At 38.6% G+C, this 23,293-nt stretch overlaps 1 protein-coding gene and 1 pseudogene across 16 annotated transcripts in view; one reads left to right on the forward strand and one right to left on the reverse strand.

Annotated features, from left to right (window-relative positions):
• RGS22 (regulator of G protein signaling 22) overlaps nt 1–23,293 on the reverse strand; it is a 268,718-nt gene that overhangs the window by 111,212 nt on the left and 134,213 nt on the right. The window lies entirely within an intron of this gene.
• Nucleotides 15,116–22,901, forward strand: LOC143685740 (chromobox protein homolog 3 pseudogene; annotated as a pseudogene).

The raw sequence follows: 23,293 nt of genomic DNA on the forward strand, positions 1-23,293 counted from the left end.
GCTGTGGGAAGCCATCAGAGAAGTTTTAATGCCCTTTCTGACTCCCTCTACAGAGTACTTTGGAGCCAATCTGAGTCCCCTTTGTAGGTCCCTGGCCCTGCTTTGGCCAGAAAAGACCAAAGTGCCAAAGTCCTCTCCAGGATGACCCTTCAACCAGAATTTTCCCTCTAGGCAAAAGCAGCATGAGACCATGAAAGAAGTATAAAAAACTACAGAGATGGAAAGTCTGGGACAAAGGCCTGCTGGCTTCAGCTACTCGGGTGAAGGAGGTTTATTCCCAGGAAACAGAGGAGAAAATCAGACACCCATAAACACAGAAACTCCAAAACAAATAACAAGCAAAAGCCCAGGAAATACACTTGGAGCAACTGAGAGTGGGCACATGAATGGACATGTGCACGCTGTTGTTTATGGCAACAATGTTTGCAATTTGTAATGGTTGGTGGTAGCCTAAGGGTACAACAACTGAGGGATGGAAGAAGGAATTGTGGTGTATACATCCAACAAACTACTGAGCAACTGCAAGAAGGAATGAAGTTGTAAGGCACAGAACTAGGTGAATGAAGCTTAAGGACAGTATGTTGATTGAAATGGCAGAAACAAAAAGACAAATACTACCTTGCCTCACTCATATGGACTAACTATAATGTACAAACTCAGAGAACGGAAGTCAAGCACATAGTTATCAGGTTGGAGCCTATTGTAAAGGGTCCTAGAATGCAAGCTCTTACAGCAGTCACATATATTCTGTTATTTTTAAATTCTGAGATATTGAGTTTCTTGTGTTCAACCTGGTTGTTCATGAAACTTTGGGTACTTATGTGACACCTGAGACCGAGTTAGAGCACTGAAGCTATAAAAGTCAACACTACCCCATACACAATTGTTAAAAAAAGTTGAAAAAGTGATCAGACTTCGACTAGAGATACGAATGATGCTGATCTGGATAGGACTAAGGTAAATCAAGATACAAGATATAGGATGATATGGTCCATATTTTAAAACTTCAATTTCTGTGTAAGACCAAAGGGAGAAATGTTTATTTTGTGTGAAATTTATATTTTAGGTAGTGCATTATAGAATTTAACCTGTATGGTCAGTTTATTTGAACACCATAATGACATGGAATCTTGAATAGGGCATGAGATCTTGTTAATTTGTACAAGTTACTGTGATGTCACGATATACCTCAGAATGTTTTAGGCAGAGAATAAAAAAGTTATTTGCACAGTCCCTTTGGGGGGCTGGGGAGAAAGGAGCAAATGTTAGGATTCCTCATCTGGGGAGTTCCTGATGTTCTCACAAGCAGTGGAGACAACCAATTTAATGGGCTGGGCCCTCGATCTTGGGGTTCGGCACTATGAAACTTATTCTTGTAAAGGTGAAGCTAAGCCTATTTATATTTATGCCTAAGAGTCACCCCCAGAGAATCTCTTTCGTTGCTTAGATGTGGCCTCTTTCTCTAAGCCATCTCTAAGCCAACTAGGCAGGTGAACTCACTGCCCTCCCCTGCTATGTGGAACATGACTACCAGGGTCATAAATCTCCCTGGCAACATAGGACAGAAATCCCAAGTTGAGCTGGGATGCAGCATCGTTGAATTGAGAAAGCCTTCTTGATCAAAAGGGGGAAGAGAGACATGAGACAAAGTAAAGTTTCAGTGGCTGAGAGATTTCAAGGATAGTTGAGAGATTATCCTAGAGGTTATTCTTATGCATTATATAGATATTCCTTTTAATTTATGTTATATTGGTGTGGCTGGAGGGAAGTACTGGAAACCTTTGAAGTAAGTTCCAATAGCCTTGATTATTGAAGACTATATAGCTTTTACAATGTGACTGTGTGATTTGTGAAAACCTTGTGATGAAAGGAAAATCCTCCTTTCATCCAGGGTATGGACAGATGAGTAAAAAAATAAGGATAAAAAATAAATAATAGGGAGAGATGGGGGTAAAGAATTGGGTTGACTGAAATATGAATGGTCAGTAAGAGGGAGGGGCAAGGGGTATGGGTTATATGAGGTTTTTCTTTTAATTTCATATTCTGGAGTGATGCAAATGTTCTAAAAATGATCATGTGATGATATTGTGAGCCACTGATTATATACTATGGATGGACTAGATGGGTGTGAAGATTTCTCAATAAAAATGTTCTAAGAAACTGGAGGAATAGAAAAAAGAAGAGCAAACTATACTCAGAGCAAGCAGAATGAAGGAAATAACAAAGATCAGAGTGGAGGTAAGTGAAATAGAAAACCAAACAAAAATCCATAGAAAGAATCAACAAAACCAAAAATTGGTTCTTTGATAATATCAACAAAATCAACAAGCCTCTAGCTACACTGGCAAAGAAAAAAGAGAGACGATACAAATGAGGAAAATCATAAATAAAAATGGGGGATATTACTACCAAACTGCTGAAATAAAAAGGACTATAAGTGGATACACTATGAACAACAATATGCCAATAAAGTAGATAACCTAGATGAAATGGACAAATTCTTAGAAACCCACAAACTTCCTACATTGACTCAAGAAGAAATAGATGGAGGGGCAGGGTAAGATGGTGGCTTAGTGAAGTGTGGAATTTAGCTCGTCCTCCAGAGCAGCTAGTAAATAGCCAGGAACAGTACAGAACAACTGCTTGGGCTACATCAGTGACCAGATACACAATGCACACCAGTCTGGACAAGCTGGACCTGGTGAGACCCCACACTGAACTGTGAGTCTCCCAAGCAGCAGAAGCAGGCACCCTTCCCCTACAGGTGCGGCCACCTGGTTCCCCAAAGGGAAAATAAACAGACTTTACTAGCAGCAGAGGCTTCGCTCAACCAAGCTCCAACTGCGAATTAATTAACAAATTCTGACTACTGAAAATAGGCCCCCAGCATAGATAAACCTGACATAAGCACTAAAGGTACTAGGAGTTTTTGCCCCAGCAGAGAGGGAGTAGAGCTGATGGGAAAAAAAAAAACAAAACCTACAGCCTTTTGAGTCAGAAGCACAATATACTGGAAAAGGGCTTGTTTTAGTTTGCTTGCTGCCGGAATGTGATATATGAGAAACAGAACAGCTTTTAAAAAGCAGAATTTAGGGTGGCCCACGGTGGCTCAGCAGGCAAGAATGCTTGCCTGCCATGCCAGAGGACCCGGGTTCAATTCCCTGTGCCTGCCCATGTCAAAAAAAAAAAGGGGGGGGGGGATTTATTAAGTTGCAAGTTTACAGTTGTAAAGCCTTGAAAATGTCTCAGTTAAAGCAAGTCTATAAAAATATACAAATTAAGGCACCAACAAGAGGTTACCTTCACTCAAGAAAGGCCAAAGAAGTTCAGGGTTTCTCTCTCAACTGGAAAGGCACATGGCAAACATGGCAACATCTGCAAGCTTTTTCTCCAGGGTGTGTGTGTGTGTGTGTGTGTGTGTGTGTGTGTGTGTGTGTGTGCGCGCGCGCTTATTCCTTCTTCATCTCCAAAGGTCTCTGGCTGCGTGGGCTCCCTGCTTCTTGGCTCTTTCCAAAATGCTTCCCCTTATGAAGGATTCCAGCAAACTAATCAAGACCCACCTTTAATCAAAGCTGAATGCCCACAAATATCTGTGGAGATAATCTAATCAGGTTTCAAATCTACAGTACTGAATAGGGATGAAAAGAAACAGCCGTCACCACAAAATGGATCAGTATTAAAACATGGCTTTTCAAGGGTACATAATCCTTTCAAACCAGCCCAGGGATGGACCCTAAAAAAAATGGGAACATAGAACCTGGAGATACAGAGAGCTATATACCAACTTAAGCTCTTGATTGACAAATCCAAGAAGAGGGGTCCTGCTCTGAAAAGGATTTTTGTTTTTTGCTTTGCTTCTACTACTTAATACCTCTTTAGATAGAACTGGGAGCCTCCTCAGGCACCAGCATTGCACCAGGCAAGGGCAAAAATTAAGCTTGTCTGAGAGACAAAGAAACTAGTCATGTGAAAGGAGTTAACTCCTTAAAGGTTATACATTCCCCAAGAAAAAGGTAGGGTCCAGTTCAAGTAGAATCCCTCCCTCAAGGAATTCAGGCCCCAGGAACTGGAAAACTGAAGCAATTAAAGCCATCATATTACCACACCTCTGTCTTAACCATGCCCCTGGCAGGGAGAGTCTGCTACAATAAAAGGCACCACATCACTTTATGCTGGTAGGAAGCCACAGGCAGACAAGCACCATATGTTGGGCAGGATAGGAAAAGCACAGAGTCCAGATGCTTCTTAGGAAAGTCTGGCAACCTGCTGGGTCTCACCCTCAGGGAAAACTGATGTTGGTGACTATTTTTTCCTAAGACGTAGGCTACTTCGGGCAGGAAAATCTGACTGGGGCCTATAATATCTGAGGAGACCCTCCTGAAAAAAAAAGGCCCCACATAGGCAGGGGAAGAAACAGAAAAACAAGAACTGAAAAATTCTGATCAGTTAAACAGAATCTACACTTGAGGTCTAGAATAAGTTGAACTGAATGTCAAAGAACAGATAGAGAACAAAGCCATCAAGCAAGAAACTCCTAGGTAAAAGAGTGAAAACAACCTCCAAAATGAACTAAATAAGGAAATCAAATGCCTAGACACCAGCAAAAAAATAGCAAATCATATTAGGAAAATAGAAGATATAGCCCAAAGGAACAAACCAGTAATTCAAATGAGATACAGGAGTTGAAATGACTAATTCAGGATCTTTGAACAGACATGGAAAATCTCATCAAAAATCAAATCAATGAGTTGAGGGAGGATATAAAAAAGGCACTGGGTGAACAAAAAGAAGAACTCAAAAGTTTGAAAAAACAAATCACAGCACTTATGGGAATGAAAGGTACAATAGAAGAGATTAAAAAACAATGGAAAACTATGACAGATTTGAAGAGGGAGAAGACAGGATTAGGGAATTAGAGGACTGAACATTCGAAATCTGATACCGAAGGAAAATACAGAGAAAAGAATGGAAAAATATGAGCAGGTTCTCAGGAATGACAACATAAAGCACATGAATATACGTGTTGTGGGTGTCCAAGAAGAAGAGAAGGGATAAGGAGGAGAAAAACTAATGGAAGAAATAATTACTGAAAATTTCTATCTCTTATGAAAGATGTAAAATTACAGATCCAAGAAGTGCAGCATACCCCAAACACAATAGATTCAAACAGACTTACTCCAAGACACATGTTAATCAGACTGCCAGATGTCAAAGAGAAAGAGAGAATTTTGAAAGCAGCAAGAGAATAGCAATCCATTGATACAAGGGAAGCCCAATAAGACAAGTGTGGATTTCTCAGCAGAAACCATGGAGGTGAGAAGGCAGTGGTATGATATATTTAAGATTCTAAGAGGGAGGGTAGAGTGATGGTGGCTCAGTAGCAGAATTCTTGCCTACCATGCCAGAGACCCGGGTTTGATTCCCAGTACCTGCCCATGTGAAAAAAATTCTAAATTTTTCTGCCAACCAAGAATTCTATATCCAGCAAAACTGTCCTTCAAAAATGAGGGGGAGATTAAAACATTTTCAAACAAACAATCCCTGAGAGAATCTGTGGCCAAGAGACTGGCTCTGCAAGAAATACTAAAGGGAACACTATAGGCAGATAGGAAAAGGCAGGAGAGAGGTCTGGAGCAGTATGTAGAAATGAGAATTATCAGTAAGGGAAAAAAAAGAAAAAATTGGATATGACATATAAAATCCAAAAGGCAAAATGACAGAAGTACTGCCTTTACAGTAAAAACACTAAATGTTAATGGATTAAACTCCCCAATCAAAAGACACAGACTGGCATAATGGATTAAAAAGCAGGACCCATCTTTTTACTGTCTACAGGAGATTCATTTTAGACACAAGCACAAAAATATATTGAAAGTGAAAGGCTGGGAAAAGATATTCTATGCAAACAACAATCAGAAAAGAACAAGAGTACCTATATTAATATATGACAAATAAGCCTTCAAATGTAAAACAACTTAAAGAGATAAAGAAGGACACTGTGTTAATAAAAGGAACAATTCAACAAGATGACATAACAATCATAAATATTTATGCACTGAGCCAGAATGCTCCAAAATACATGAGGTAAACATTGACAATTCTGAAGGAAGAAATAGACACTTCTACCATAATAACTGGAGACTTCAATTCCCAGTTCTCATCACTGGAAAAAATATCTAGACAGAGGATCAATAAAGAAACAGAGAATTTAAATAATACAACAAATGAACTAGACTTCACAGACATTCACAGAACACTATACCCCACAACAGCATGATACCCATTTTTCTCAATTGCTCATGGATCATTCTCAAGGATAGCCCATGTGCTGGGTCACAAAGCAAGTCTCAATAAATTTAAAAAGATTAAAATAATACAAAACACATTCTCAGAACTGGGACACTTATGTACTGCAGAGGGAATGTATAATGGTGCAGCCACTATGGAAGACTATTTGGCAGTTCCTTAGGAAACTAAATATTGAGTTGCCCTGTGAGCTAGCAATAGCACCACTTGGTATATACCCAGAAGAGCTGAAAGCAGTGACACAGACATTTGCACACTGATGTTCATAGCAACATTATTCACAATCATCAAAAGATGGTAACAAACCAAATGCCCATCAACAAAGGAGGGGATCAACAAAATGGGGTATATACATACGATGGAATATTATGCAGCAGTAACATGAGATGACATCCTGAAGCATAAGATAAAGTGGATGAGCCTTGAGGACATAATGCTGAGTGAAATAAGTCAGACACAAAAGGATGGATACTGTATAATTCCACTTTTATGACCAGCATAAAGGTATAATCAACTTCTTATAATACAGAATATAGGGGACTTAGAGATACATAGAAATAAGATGGGTGAATGGTTACCTAATGAGGTTGAACTCCAATGTCTGGGAATAGATACAAGTGAAGGTGGTTTTCTACTGGGTCTATAAATAATATCACCATATTGAAGATGAACAAGATTGAAAGGGGTTGTATAGACCTACATGTCCCACTGATTAACACCAGAAATATGAATTAGTTCTCATAAGAATTACTTCAAAGATATGATTCACGTACAAAGAGTGTTTAAGTTCAGGGTACAGGGGGAAAACTGCTATTGCATGCTATGAGCTATGCTCTAAAGGAAACCATCAGTACTACCACAGCAACCGCAGAGGTAAATAATGGGGTGAGGGATAAGAGTTAAGAGGAGGCTTAGATTTCCTATTTGGCGAGGGCATGTTTATTACTTTCTCTTGGGAACAATAAAATTATCTAAAATTGAGAATGTTGATGGACTTTGTACTTTGGGCACTATACATGATGCCTGAAAAAGCAGGTGGCTGAAGGATGCACTGACTGAGAAGTAGATTGGCGAACAATGATAGATATTTATGAACGAAGGGATTTGCTGCTACAAAAAGGAACAAAGTTGTGAGGCAAGCAATGATGTGAATGAACATGTGGGACATTTAGTGAGGCAAAATAACCCATGAACAAAAGAACAAGAATGGTATGGTCACCTTTAGAAAATGCTTATAAGAAAAAGGGGGCCTAGATTGTAGCTTTTAGAGCGGATACAGTAAGCCCAGAGTGGTCATTATTATTTACGGATTTTGAAAGGCTGTTTTACATATACATATATATAACCTGATATTTAGAGATAAGAATGAAGCTGATCGGATTGGGGTTAAAGTAATTTAAAACATAGGGGTAAGGAAAACAGTGTCTATATTTTAGAACTAAACATACTCTTTGAGACCAAAGGAGGAAAGGTTTATTTGGTCTGGAACTGAAATTTTCTGTAGTGCATAATCTAACTCAACCTATCTATATAGCTCATTTAAACAACTGGAACACAGGGAGCCCAGAATAACAAAGAGGTCTTTTAATCCTGTATAGATTATTGTAATGCCTGGATACATCCTAGAGTAACTAAGCAGATAATCAAAAAGTATTGGCAAAGTCCCTTGTGCCATGTCAAATTTTAGGGGCACCCCAAATCAATAGGCCATGCCCTTGATCCTGAGGCTTACTCCTGTGAAGCTTAGGCAGGTAACAGCGAAGCTTAGACTACCTACAGGCATGCCTTAGAATCACTTTTGGAAGACCTCTATTGTTGCTTATATGTGGCCTCACTCTCTATAGACCCACAGCAAGTGATATCATCGCCCTCCTCCCTACATGGGACATGATAACTGAGGGTGAAAGTCTCCCTGGCAGTGTGGGAGATGACTCCCAGGGGTGATTCCAGACCTAGCACCATGGGATCAGCAATTCCATCCTGAACAAAACGGGGGAAAGAGTGTTACTAATAAAGCATTAGTGACAGAGAGAGTTCAAATAGAGTCAAGAAGCTACTCTGGAGGTTGCTCTTATGTAAGCTTCAGTTAGACCTTGCTACCTATCATAACCTGCCAACCCCCAACCCAGGACCATTCCAGCCAATCCTAAAGAACACCTAGGGCAATATATAAGGTTCCACAAGGGTTCCATGCACTAGGGTAATTTTCCAGAAACCTACAACCTTCAGATGTGTCCCTTGTCCTGAAACCTAGAGAGCCCAGCCTCTCAAGAACATCAGATAGTTCCATCTCCCTACCCCATATTAGTGACAGGCCCTTCCAATATGAAAAATTTAGAATGGCCATAGCCCAAACACCCCTAAAGAGAGGGACAGAAAGATCAATGGTGATGGTGGAGTTATACATAGAAGATAGGATTTAACAAATGACTACAAATGCTGAATCATTAAATTGATATCTCTTTTAGTCTCCAGTATCTTAGAGCAGCTAGAAGTAAAAACCTAAAATTGTGGAACTGTAAATCATGGTAAACTCTGAAATATGTTCTACAACTAATTGTGGTGCTGTGCTTTGAAATTATTGCTTTTTTTGAGTATATATTATTTTTCACAAAAACAAGGAAAAAAGTCAATTGTGATGATAAAAAATATTTAAGTCCTCTAGCCTCCTATATTCTGGAGCAGCCAGAAGGAAAAAAATCTGAAAGAATCGTATGGCAGCCCATGACAGACTCTTGGATCTGTCCTGTAACTACTTATTGAAGAGTACTTTGAAAACTATTGCTTTTTTATTTCCTTGCTTTGTATATATGTTATACTATACAATAAAAAAGTTAGGAAAAAAACACTTTCTCAAATCATAATGGAATGAAGTTGGAAATCAATAACAGGCAGAGGGCCAGAAAATTCATAAATATATGGATGCTAAGCAACACACTCTTAAACAACCAGTGAGTCCATTCAGTAAATACTCAAGACAAATGAAAATGAAAACACAACATACCAAATTTTATGGAATGCAGCAAAGGCAGTGTTAAGAGGGAAATTTATTGCATTAGATGCCTCTATTGAAAAAGAAGAAAGAGCAAAAGTGGAATTAACTGTCCACTTGGAAGAACTAGGGAGAACAGAAAACTAACCCAAAAGCAAACAACAAAAGGAAAGAAATAACGAAGATTAGAGCAGAAATAAATGAAATTGAGAACTTGAAAATAATCGAGAAAATCAATAAAACCAGAAGTTAGTTCTTTGAGAAAATGAGCAAATTTGAGGTCCTTTAGCTAGGTTGACCAAAAAAAAAAAGACAGAGAATCCAAATAAATAAAATCAGAAACAGAAAAGGAGACATAACCATTGATCCCACAGAAATAAAGGAGGCAATTAGAGCATACGATGAGCAACTATATACTAATAAACTAGACAATACAGACGAAACGGACAACTTTCTTGAAAGGCATGAATAACCAACATGTCTCAAGAAGAAATAGATTACCTCAACAAACCAATCACAAGTAAAGAGATTGAATTAGTCATCAAGGAGCTGCCAAAATAGAAAAGTCTAGCGCTAGATGGCTTCACATATGAATTCTACCAAGCATTCAAGAAAGAATTAGTACCAATCCTGCTCAAGCTCTTCAAAAAAAACTGAAGAGGAGAGAAGATTATCTAACTAATTCTATGAAGCCAACATCACCCTCATATCAAAGTCAGACAAACATACTACAAGAAAAGAAAATTACAGACCAACCTCTCTAAATGAATATAGATGTAAAAATCCTCCACAAAATTCTTGCAAATCGAATGCAGCAGCACATTAAAAGAAGTATATACCATGACCCAAGTGGGATTTATTCCAGTTATGCAAGATAGTTTAACATAAGAAAATCAATTAATGTAATACACCATATCAACAAATCAAAGCAGAAAAATCACATGATCATCTTGATTGATGCAGAAAAGGCATTTGACAAAAGTCAACATCTTTTTCTGATGAAAACACTTCAAAGGACAGGAATAGAAGGGAGCTTCCTCAATCTGATAAAGGGAATATATGAAAAACCCACAGCTAACATCATCTTCAATGGGAAAAGACAGAAAGCTTTCTTGCTAACATCAGGAACAAGACAAGTATGTCCACTGTCACCACTGTTATTCAACATTGTGCTGGATGTTCTAGCCAGAGCAATTAGACAAGAAAAAGAAATAAAAGGCATCCAAATTGGAAAGGAAGAAGTAAAACTCTCATTGTTTGCAGATGATATGATACTATGTGTCAAAAATCCTGCAAAATCCACAGCAAAGATACTGGAGCTAAGTACAGCAAAGTGGCGGGTACAAGACTACTTGTACCAAAATCAGTAGTGTTTCTATACACCAGTAATGAGCAATATGAGGAGGAAATCAAGAAAAAAAATTCCATTTACAATAGCAATCAAAAGAATCAAATATTTAGGAATAAATTTAACTAAGGATACAAAAGACCTAAACATAGAAAACTACAAGAAATTGCTAAAAGAAATCACAGAAGACCTAAATAAATGGAAGGGCATACTATGTTCATGGATTGGAAGACTAAATACAGTGAAGATGTCAATTCTATCAAATTGATTTATAGGTTCAATGAAATACCAATTAAAATCCCAAACACTTACTTTGCAAAAATAGAAAAACCAATAACCAAATTTATTTGGAAGGACAGGATGCCCCAATAGTTAAAAAATATCATAAGAAAGAAAAATGAAGTGGGAGGTCTCACACTACCTGACTTTAAAGGACATTATGAAGCTACAGTGGTCAAAACAGTATGGTACTGGCATAAAGATAGATATGCTGACCAATGGAATCAAATTGAGGATTCAGATATAGACCCCCTCATCTATGGACAACTGATCTTTGATAAGGTGGTCAAGCCAACTCACCTAGGACAGAGCAGCCTCTTCAATAAATGATGCTTGAAGAATGGGATATCTATATGCAAAAGAATGAAAGAGGATCCATATCTCACACCTTACACAAAAATTAACTCAAATTGGATCAAAGACCTAAACATTAGAGCTAAGACTAAAACTTTTAGAAGAAAATGTAGGGAAATATCTTATAAAACTTGTAATAGGAGGCAGTTTCCTAGATCTTACACACAAAGCATGAGCATTGAAGAAAGAAATAGATAAATGTGAACTTCTCAAAATTAAATACTTTTGCGCATCAAAGAACTTTGTCAAGAAAGTAAAAAGGCAGCCTACCCAATAGGAGACAATATTTGGAAACCACATATCAGATAAGGGTTTAGTATCCAGAATATACAAAGAGATTCTTCAACTCAACAACCAAAAGACAAACAATCCAATTTTAAAATGGGCAAAAGATGTGAACAGATATTACTCAGAAGAGGAAATACAAATGGCTGAAAAGCACATGAGAAGATGCTTAACTTCACTGTCTATTATGTAAATGCAGATCAAAACCACAATGAGATATCATCTGATATCCATCAGAATGGCCATTATCAATAAAACAGAAAATGAAAAGTGCTGGAGAGGATGTGGAGAAAGAGGCACCCTTATCCACTGTTGGCGGGAATGTAAAATGGTACAACTGCTGGGAAAGGCAGTTTGGCAATTCCTCAGGAAGCTTAGTATAGAACTGCGATACGATCCAGCAATCTCATTGCTGGGTATCTATTCAGAGGACATGAAGGCAAGGACACAAAAGATATCTGCACACCCATGTTATAGCAGCGTTATTTACAATTGCCAAGAGATGGAAACAGTCCAAATGTCCATCAATGAATGAATGGCTAAACAATATGTGGTATATATGATGGAATATCATGCAGCTGTAAGACAAAATAAAGTCATGAAGCATGTAACAATGTGGATGGACCTTGAGGATATTATGCTGAGTGAAATTAACCAGAAACAAAAGGACAAATACTGTATGGTCTCACTAATATGAACTAACATTAACAAATGAACTTGGAGAACTGAAGTTAAGAACACAGGTTATCAGGAGATAGAAACAGGGGAGAGATTTTGGGCAATTGGTGCTAAAGGAATACAGATTGTAAAACAAGACTGATTACAAAAATTCAGATATGGATAGTACAATACTATGTGATTGTAGCACAATAATGTAAATACATTGAATGAAGCTGAACATGAGTATGGTTGAGGGAGACCAGCTGGGGGCACACATGAAAACAGAAGGTAGGATAGAGGATAAAGACTGAGATGGTATAATTTAGGAATGCCTAGAGTGTATAACGATGGTGATTAAATATACAAATTAAAAAATGTTTTTGCGGGAGGTAGAATAAAGGAATGTCAGTATTGCAGGGTGCTGAAAATAGATGGTATGTGGGAAAAAGTACAATCAAAGTAAGCTAGAGTCTATAGTCAATAGTAACACTGTAATATGCTTCCACTGACTGTAACAAAGGCAATATGCCAAAAGTAAATGTCAACAAGTGAGGGCATTGGGAAAGGGGTATGGATTCTTTGTGGAAGAAAAGGAAATATTTTCAGATAGAGTATGGTGGCAAAAGCATGTCTATACACTTAGGCTGGATTGTATGATGTGTGAATAAAACTATTTAAAAATGGTCAGAGAGAAACAAGTGCCAGAGAAAATGCTGAGAAAGAGATGTACCTATTCACTGTTGGTAGGGAAATGAGAGGTACAGCCAAATGGAGTGCAGTGTGGTGGTTCCACAAGAGGCTAAGGGTGGGTTTCCCATATGATCCTGAAACCCATTGCTCAGTATATACCTGGAGGAACTGAGGATGGGGACAGGAATGTACATTTATACACTGGTATTTATGGCGGGAGTGATGATCCACAATGAATGGAAGTGGCCTAAGGGTACAACAACTGAGGAATGGAAGGGGAAACTATGGTTTATACATACAATGGACTACCGACTAGCCATAAGTAGGAATGAAGTTGTGAAGCATGCAACTAGATGAATGAACCTTAAGAACTTTATGTTGAATGAAATGTCAGGAACAAAAAGACAATATCATGCCTCAATTATATGGACTAACTATAATATAAAAACTCGGTGAACAAAAGTCAAGAGCATGGATTATCAGGTTGGGGTTTATTGTAAAGGGTCCTAGATTGTAAACTCTTACAGCAGTCACATATATTCAGGAGATAAAGTTGTTAATTCTAAATTCTGAGATACTGAGCTCTTTGTATATAACCTGGTCTTTCCCAAAACTTCAGATATTTATGTGACACCTGAAACTCAGAGTCAGAGCTCTGAAGCTATGAAAGTCAGCAGTATCCCATATAGGAATGGTTTAAAAAGCTGAAAAAACTGATCAGACATTGAGTAGAAATATGAATGAAGCTGATCTGGATAGGATTAAGGTATATCAGAAGACTGGGTAAAGGATGATATCATCCATATCTTAAAACTTCGACTTCTGTGTGAGACTAAAGGGAGAGATATTTATTTGGTGCAATGTTTATATTCTGAGTTGTGCATTTCCTAATTTAACTTGTATGGTCAATTTAGTTGACCACCATAAGTACATGGAATCCTGAATAGGGCATGAGATTTTGTTGGTTTGTCCAGGCTATTGTGTTGCCCCAAAAATCCCAGAGTGATTTGGGCAGTGAATAATGAAGTATTTGCAGAGTCCCCTTAGGGGAATGGGGAGAAAGGGAGAAAGATTCAACTTCCCCACTTGTAGAATTTCTAATACTCTCACAAGCATTGGGGACAACCAAATCAATAAGCTGAGCCCCTGAGCTTGGGGTTTGCCCCAGTGAAACTTATTCCTGCAAAGGAGAGGTTAACTCTACTTAAAATTAGGCCTAAGAATCACCCCCAGAAAACATCTTTTGTTGCTCAGATGTGGTCTCTCTCTCTCTAAGCTGACATGGCAAAAGAACCCACTGCCCTCCCCTCCTATGTGAGGCACGACTCCCAGGGGTATGAATCTCCCTGGCAACATGGGGCAAAAACCCCAGGATGAACTGGGACCCTGCATTAAGGGACTGAGAAAACCTTCTTGACCAAAAGGGGGAAGAGAGAAATGAGAAAAAGTTTCAGTGGCTGAGAGATTTAAAACAGAGTCTACAGTTTATCCTGGAGGTTATTCTTACACATTGTAAGTGGCTAAACGGAAGTACCTGAAACAGTAGAGCTGTGCTCCAGTAGTCTTGTTTCTTGAAGATGATTGTATGAATCATGTTACAATGTGACTTTGTGATTGTGAAAACCTTGAGTCTAATGTTCCCTTTATCTAGGGTATGGACAGATAAGTAAAAAATACGGATAAAAAAATAAAGAGGGAACAAAGGTTAAAATATATTGGGTAGATGGAAATACTAGTAGTCAATGAGAGGGAGGGGTAAGGTATGTGTGTTTTTTCTTTTTTCTTCTTATTCCTTTTTCCAGAGTGATGCAAATGTTCTAGAAATTATCATGGTAATGAACATAAAACTATGTGATGATATTGTGAGCCATTGATGTACACCATGTATGGAATGTTTGTATGTTAAGAATGTTTCTGCTTGTATGCTATTTTGTCAATAAAAATATTTTTTAGGGCCAAAGTGGCTCAGCAGGTAAGAATGCTTGCCTGCCAAGCCCGAGGACCTGGGTTCGATTCCCAGTGCCTGCCCATGTAAAAAAAAATTTTTTTTAAAAAGAACACAGGTTTTCAAGAGATAGAAACAGGCAAATGGTGTGGAAGAAATACAGATTGTGCAACAGGACTGATTGTAAAAATTCAAAAATGAATAGGACAATACTATCTGATTGTAACACAATAATATAAGTACACTGAATGTGACTATGATACAGGGAGAAGGGTTGAAGGCAAGTGTGAAACCAGAAGGAAAGACAGAGGATAAATACTGAGACATTATACTTTAGGAATGCCTAGAGTAGACAATGATGGTGATTAAATGTACAAATTAAAATATGTTTTTGCTATGAGGGAAAACAAATGAATGCCAGTATTGCAGGGTGTTGAAAATAGATGGCATATGGGGATAAGTACAGTTATGTATGCTAGAGTCTATAGTCAACAGTAACATTATAATATTCTTCCACTGACTATAACAAAGGTATTATGTCAAAACTAAATGTCAACAAGTGGGGGAATTGGGAAAGGGGTATAGATTCTTTGTGGAAGAAAAGGAAATGTCTTCATACAGAGTATAGGGCGAAGGCATGTCTATACACTTAGGCTGGCTTGTATGATGTGTGAATAAAACAGCTTAAACATGAACAGGGAACCACCCCCTCGGATGTGATTCAAGCTGGAGGCTTGCAGGGCCAGGGACACTGCAGACCCAGGATCCAGAGCAGGTAGGAGGTAGTGAACAAAAAATGGGAAGAAGCAGAATGAAAAGAGCAAAGTGGAAGAGGCAGAATCTGAAGAATACATGGTGGAAAAAGTACTAGATCGACGTGTAGTAAATGGGAAGGTGGAGTATTTCCTGAAGTGGAAGGGATTTACAGATGCTGACAACACTTGGAAGCCTGAAGAAAATTTAGATTGCCCAGAGTTAATTGAAGCATTTCTTAATTCTCAAAAACCTGGTAAAGAAAAAGATGTACAAAAAGAAAATCTTTATCTCACAGTGAATCTGGTGACAGCAAATCAAAGAAGAGATGCTGCTGACAAAGCAAGAGGCTTTACTAGAGGTCTTGATCCTGAATGCATAATTGGTGCCACAATTATGGAGAATTAATGTTTCCTATGAAAGTAGAGAATTAATATTTCTCATGAATTGGAAAAATTCAGATGAGGCAGACTTAGTGTTGGCAAAAAAGGCAAACATAAAGTCTCCTCCAATTGTAATTGCTTTTTTTTTTTTCCTGTAAGCTGGTTGCTTATTGTTTTTTGTTTTTTTTTTCCCAGTAGAAACTCTGCCCTCAGCTTTTTTTTTATTAATTAAAAAAAAATTAACTAACACAACATTTAGAAACCATTCCATTCTACATATGCAATCAGTAATTCTTAATATCATCACATAGATGTATGATCATCATTTCTTAGAACATTTGCATTGATTCAGAAAAAGAAATAGCAAGACAACAGAAAAGGAAATAAAATGATAATATAGAGAAAAAAATAAAAATAAAAAATACAAAAAATATATATATAAAAGAACAAACAAACAAAAACTATAGCTCAGATGCAACTTCATTCAGTGTTTTAACATAATTACATTACAATTAGGTAGTATTGTGCTGTCCATTTCTGAGTTTTTGTATCAAGTCCTGTTGCACAGTCTGTATCCCTAAGCTCGAATTACCCATTATCTTACCCTGTTTCTAACTCCTGATGGTCTCTGTTACCAATGACATATTCCAAGTTTATTCTCTAATGTCAGTTCACATCAGTGGGACCATACAGTATTTGTCCTTTAGTTTTTGGCTAGTCTCACTCAGCATAATGTTCTCTAGGTCCATCCATGTTATTACATGCTTCATAAGTTTATTCTGTCTTAAAGCTGCATAATATTCCATCATATGTATATACCGCAGTTTGTTTAGCCACTCATCTGTTGATGGAGATTTTGGCTGTTTCCATCTCTTTGCAATTGTAAATAATGCTGCTATAAACATTGGTGTGCAAATGTGCGTTTGTGTCTTTGCCCTTAAGTCCTTTGAGTAGATACCTAGCAATGGTATTGCTGGGTCGTATGGCAATTCTATATTCAGTTTTTTGAGGAACTGCCAAACTGCCTTCCACAGTGGTTGCACCATTTGACATTCCCACCAACAGTGGATAAGTGTGCCTCTTTCTCCGCATCCTCTCCAGCACTTGTCATTTTCTGTTTTGTTGATAATGGCCATTCTGGTGGGTGTGAGATGATATCTCATTGTGGTTTTGATTTGCATTTCTCTAATGGCCAGGGACATTGAGCATCTCTTCATGTGCCTTTTGGCCATTTGTATTTCCTCTTCTGGTAGGTGTCTGTTCAAGTCTTTTTCCCATTTTGTAATTGGGTTGGCTGTCTTTTTGTTGTTGAGTTGAACAATCTCTTTATAAATTCTGGATACTAGCCCTTTATCTGATATGTCGTTTCGAAATATTGTCTCCCATTGTGTAGGCTATCTTTCTACTTTCTTGATGAAGTTCTTTGATGCACAAAAGTGTTTAATTTTGAGGAGCTCCCATTTATTTATTTCTTTCTTCAGTGCTCTTGCTTTAGGTTTAAGGTCCATAAAACCGCCTCCAATTGTAAGTTTCATAAGATATCTCCCTACATTTTCCTCTAACTGTTTTATGGTCTTAGACCTAATGTTTAGATCTTTGATCCATTTTGAGTTAACTTTTGTATAGGGTGTGAGATACGGGTTCTCTTTCATTCTTTTGCATATGGATATCCAGTTCTCTAGGCACCATTTATTGAAGAGACTGTTCTGTCCCAGGTGAATTGGCTTGACTGCCTTATCAAAGATCAAATGTCCATAGATGAGAGGGTCTATATCTGAGCACTCTATTCGATTCCATTGGTCGATATATCTATCTTTATGCCAATACCATGCTGTTTTGACCACTGTGGCTTCATAATATGCCTTAAAGTCAGGCAGTGTGAGACCTCCAGCTTCGTTTTTTTTCCTCAAGATGTTTTTAGCAATTCGGGGCACCCTGCCCTTCCAGATAAATTTCCTTATTGGTTTTTCTATTTCTGAAAAATAAGTTGTTGGGATTTTGATTGGTATTGCATTGAATCTGTAAATCAATTTAGGTAGGATTGACATCTTAACTATATTTAGTCTTCCAATCCATGAACACGGTATGCCCTTCCATCTATTTAGGTCTTCCGTGATTTCTTTTAACAGTTTTTTGTAGTTTTCTTTGTATAGGTTTTATGTCTCTTTAGTTAAATTTATTCCTAGGTATTTTATTCTTTTAGTTGCAATTGTAAATGGAATTCGTTTCTTGATTTCCCCCTCAGCTTGTTCATTGCTAGTGTATAGAAACGCTACAGATTTTTGAATGTTGATCTTGTAACCTTCTACTTTGCTGTACACATTTAGTAGCTCTAGTAGTTTTGTTGTTGATTTTTCCGGGTTTTCGACGTATAGTATCATATCGTCTGCAAACAGTGATAGTTTTACTTCTTCCTTTCCAATTTTGATGCCTTGTATTTCTTTTTCTTGTCTAATTGCTCTGGCTAGAACCTCCAACACGATGTTGAATAACAGTGGTGATAATGGACATCCTTGTCTTATTCCTGATCTTAGGGGGAAAGTTTTCAATTTTTCTCCATTGAGGATGATATTAGCTGTGGGTTTTTCATATATTCCCTCTGTCATTTTAAGGAAGTTCCCCTGTATTCCTATCCTTTGAAGTGTTTTCAACAGGAAAGAATGTTGAATCTTGTCAAATGCCTTCTCTGCATCAATTGAGATGATCATGTGATTTTTCTGCTTTGATTTGTTGATATGGTGTATTATATTAATTGATTTTCTTATGTTGAACCATCCTTGCATACCTGGGATGAATCCTACTTGGTCATGATGTATAATTCTTTTAATGTGTTGCTGGATTCGATTTGCTAGAATTTTGTTGAGGATTTTTGTATCTATATTCATTAGAGAGATTGGTCTGTAGTTTTCTTTTTTTGTAATATCTTTGCCTGGTTTTGGTATGAGGGTGACGTTGGCTTCATAGAATGAATTAGGTAGCTTTCCCTCCACTTCGATTTTTTTGAAGAGTTTGAGGAGAGTTGGTACTAATTCTTTCTGGAATGTTTGGTAGAATTCACATGTGAAGCCATCTGGTCCTGGACTTTTCTTTTTAGGAAGCTTTTGAATGACTGATTCAATTTCTTTACTTGTGATTGGTTTGTTGAGGTCGTCTATTTCTTCTTGAGTCAAAGTTGGTTGTTCATGCATTTCTAGGAACTTGTCCATTTCATCTACATTGTTGTATTTATTAGCGTAAAGTTGTTCATAGTATCCTGTTATTACCTCCTTTATTTCTGTGAGGTCAGTGGTTATGTCTCCTCTTCCATTTCTGATCTTATTTATTTGCATCCTCTCTCTTCTTCTTTTTGTCAATCTTGCTAAGGGCCCATCAATCTTATTGATTTTCTCATAGAACCAACTTCTGGTCTTATTGATTTTCTCTATTGTTTTCATGTTCTCAATTTCATTTATTTCTGCTCTAATCTTTGTTATTTCTTTCCTTTTGCTTGCTTTGGGGTCAGTTTGCTGTTCTTTCTCCAGTTCTTCCAAGTGTACAGTTAATTCCTGAATTTTTGCCTTTTCTTCTTTTCTGATATAGGCATTTAGGGCAATAAATTTCCCTCTTAGCACTGCTTTTGCTGCGTCCCATAGGTTTTGATATGTTGTGTTTTCATTTTCATTCGCCTCGAGATATTTACTAATTTCTCTTGTAATTTCTTCCTTGACCTACTCATTGTTTAAGAGTGTGTTGGTGAGCCTCCACGTATTTGTGAATTTTCTGGCACTCTGCCTATTATTAATTTCCAATTTCATTCCTTTATGATCTGAGAAAGTGTTGTGTATGATTTCAATCTTTTTAAATTTGTTGAGACTTGCTTTGTGACCCAGCATATGGTCTATCTTTGAGAATAATCCATGAGCACTTGAGAAAAAGGTGTATCCTGCTGTTGTGGGGTATAATGTCCTATGAATGTCTGTTAAGTCTAGCTCATTTATTGTAATATTCAGATTCTCTGTTTCTTTATTGATCCTCTGTCTAGATGTTCTGTCCATTGATGAGAGTGGTGAATTGAAGTCTCCAACTATTATGGTAGATGTGTCTATTTCCCTTTTCAGTATTTGCAGTGTATTCCTCACGTATTTCGGAGCATTCTGATTCGGTGCGTAAATATTTATGATTGTTATGTCTTCTTGTTTAATTGTTCCTTTTATTAGTATATAGTGTCCTTCTTTGTCTCTTTTAACTGTTTTACATTTGAAGTCTAATTTGTTGGATATTAGTATAGCTACTCCTGCTATTTTCTGGTTTTTATTTGCATGAAATATCTTTTCCCAACCTTTCACTTTCAACCTATATTTATCTTTGGGTCTAAGATGTGTTTCCTGTAGACAGCATATAGAAGGATCCTGTTTTTTAATCCGTTCTGCCAGTCTATGTCTTTTGATTGGGGAATTCAGTCCATTAACATTTAGTGTTATTACTGTTTGGGTAATACTTTCCTCTACCATTTTGCCTTTTGTATTATATATATCATGTCTTATTTTCCTTCTTTCTACACTCTTCTCCATACCTCTCTCTTCTGTCTTTTCGTATCTGACTCTAGAGCTCCCTTTAGTATTTCTTGCAGAGCTGGTCTCTTGGTCACAAATTCTCTCAGTGACTTTTTGTCTGAGAATGTTTCAATTTCTCCCTCATTTTTGAAGGATAATTTTGCTGGATATAGAAGTCTTGGTTGCCAGTTTTTCTCTTTTAGTAATTTAAATATATCATCCCACTGTCTTCTAGCTTCCATGGTTTCTGTTGAGAAATCTACACATAGTCTTATTGGGTTTCCCTTGTATGTGATGGATTGTTTTTCTCTTGCTGCTTTCAAGATCCTCTCTTTCTCTTTGACCTCTGACATTCTAACTAGTAAGTGTCTTGGAGAACGCCTATTTGGGTCTATTCTCTTTGGGGTGCGCTGCACTTCTTGGATCTGTAATTTTAGGTCTTTCATAAGAGTTGGGAAATTTTCAGTGACAATTTCTTCCATTAGTTTTTCTCCTCCTTTTCCCTTCTCTTCTCCTTCTGGGGCACCCACAACATGTATATTTGTGCGCTTCATGTTATCATTCAATTCCCTGAGCCCTTGCTCAAATTTTCCCATTCTTTTCCCTATAGTTTCTGTTTCTTTTTAGATTTCAGATGTTCCATCCTCCAGTTCACTAATTCTATCCTTTGTCTCTTTAAATCTACCATTGTAGGTTTCCATTGTTTTTTTCATCTCTTCTACTGTGTTTTTCAATCCCATAAATTCTGTGATTTGTTTTTTCAGACTTTCCATTTCTTCTTTTTGTTGATCCCTTGCCTTCTTCATGTCCTCCCTCAATTTATCGATTTGGTTTTTGAAGAGGTTTTCCATTTCTGTTCGTATATTCAGAATTAGTTGTCTCAGTTCCTGTATCTCATTTGAGCTATTGGTTTGTTCCTTTGACTGGGTCATAGCTTCAATTTTCCTGGTGTGATTTGTTATTTTTTGCTGGCATCTGGGCATTTAATCAGATTTCCCTGAGTGTGGGACCCAGCAGGTTGAAAGACTTTCCTGTGAAGTCTCTGGGCTCTGTTTTTCTTATCCTGCCCAGTACGTGGTGCTTGTCTGTCTGCGGGTCCCACCAGCAAAAGATGTTGTGGCTCCTTTAACTTTGGAAAACTCTCGCTGCTGCGTGTGTGGTGGAGACAGAGGAAAGGTTGTAGGTTGGTTTTAATGGCTTCAAATTGTGAAGTCCTGGGATCTGAATTCCTTGAGAGAGGGACTCCACCTGAGTTGCATTTCACCCCTCCCGCGGGGAAGGTTCAGGTGGTATAGTGCCGTAAAAGCAGCCTGTTTCTGCCTTTGGGGCAGTTGTAACCTATATAATCCCAGCGCTGAGCCCAGAGGCAATGAAGCCTCCGTAGAAACAGTCGCAGAAGGCTCTGTTTCGCCCCCTTTCCTCTTTTTCAGTTAGCCCAATCGGCGACTTCTGCCTTGATCAGTTTCGCCTGAGCTGAGGGCCTATTTTTAGTAGTCAGAAGTTGTTCCTTAATGCCACTATTGGTGTGAGGTTGGGCTCAGTCTCTACTACTGTTGGAGACTCTTTCCTTTCCCTCCGGGAAGTCGCCTGTTGGGGAGGGTCGCCAGCCGCCGCGGCTTGGGGAACCGCTGTTCCGATGCTCCCAGCCGGCCCGGGAAGCCGTGTGTGTGGAAGGGGCTGCAGTCGCCAGCCACCGCGGCTTGGGCGACCGCTGTTCTGAGGCTACCAGCCTGCCTGGGGAGCCGTGCATGGGGGAGGGTCGCCGGCCACTGCTGCTTGGGGAACCGCTGTTCCGATGCTCCCAGCCAGCCCGGGAAGCCGCGTGTGTGGAAGGGGCTGCGGTCGCCAGCCACCGCAGCTTGGGGGACCACTGTTCCGAGGCTACCAGCTGGCCTGGGAAGCTGCGCATGGGGGAGGGTCGCCGGCCGCCATGGCTTGGGGAACCGCCGCTCCAAAGCTCCCATCCGGCCCGGGAAGCTGCGTGTGTGGAAGGGGCTCTGGTCGCCACGGCTTGGGGAACCCGATCCAAAGCTCCCAGCCGGCCCGGGAAGGAGGGAGGGAGGGGCTCCGGCCGCCAGCCGCCTCGGCCCAGGGAAGCGCGCGCCTCTCGGGGACCTCACCGCAGCGGAGTCTCTTAGCCAGTCCAGCCGGTCCGGAATGGGGTACGCTGTGTGTCTGGTCTCTGTCGTGGCTCTGGGAGCTGTTCTGTACTGTTTCTAGTTCTTTAGTACTTGTTCTGGAGGAGGAACTAAGACCCGCGCGCCTTACTAAGCGGCCATCTTCTCCGAAGTGTGTAATTGCTTTTTATGAAGAGAGACTAACTTAGCATTCCTGTCCAGAAGATGAAGCTCAACAATTGTTCGGAAAAAAATAGTAATAATAATAATAATTGTTTGGATTGCTTTTTATATATATTTATATATACATAATCTGGATCATGGGTTTTTCATTTATTAGTGTGAAGAATAACTATCCTAAAGGAAATCAAGTTTGGTATATTTGTTCTGAACTAGTTTTACTGGGGGAGTTGTTACTTTTTTTGGGGGGGGGGTATTGGTTTTTGTTTTGTTTTTGCACCAGCATCACTGGGTACTTTGAACAAATAAAAGCTTTCTGTACTTGCCTCATTTATCAGAAAGGAATATTTGATACCATGGTTTATTATTTCCTTTGCATTACAGAATAGCTTTTCTAAATGTGGGAAAATTTTCCACAGTTATTACTGAATCAGAACTTGTGTTTAGCCCCATTTATGCCTAAGGAGAC

The sequence above is a fragment of the Tamandua tetradactyla genome, chromosome 6 (assembly GCF_023851605.1).
Source record: "Tamandua tetradactyla isolate mTamTet1 chromosome 6, mTamTet1.pri, whole genome shotgun sequence".
Taxonomy (NCBI): Eukaryota; Metazoa; Chordata; class Mammalia; order Pilosa; family Myrmecophagidae; genus Tamandua; species Tamandua tetradactyla.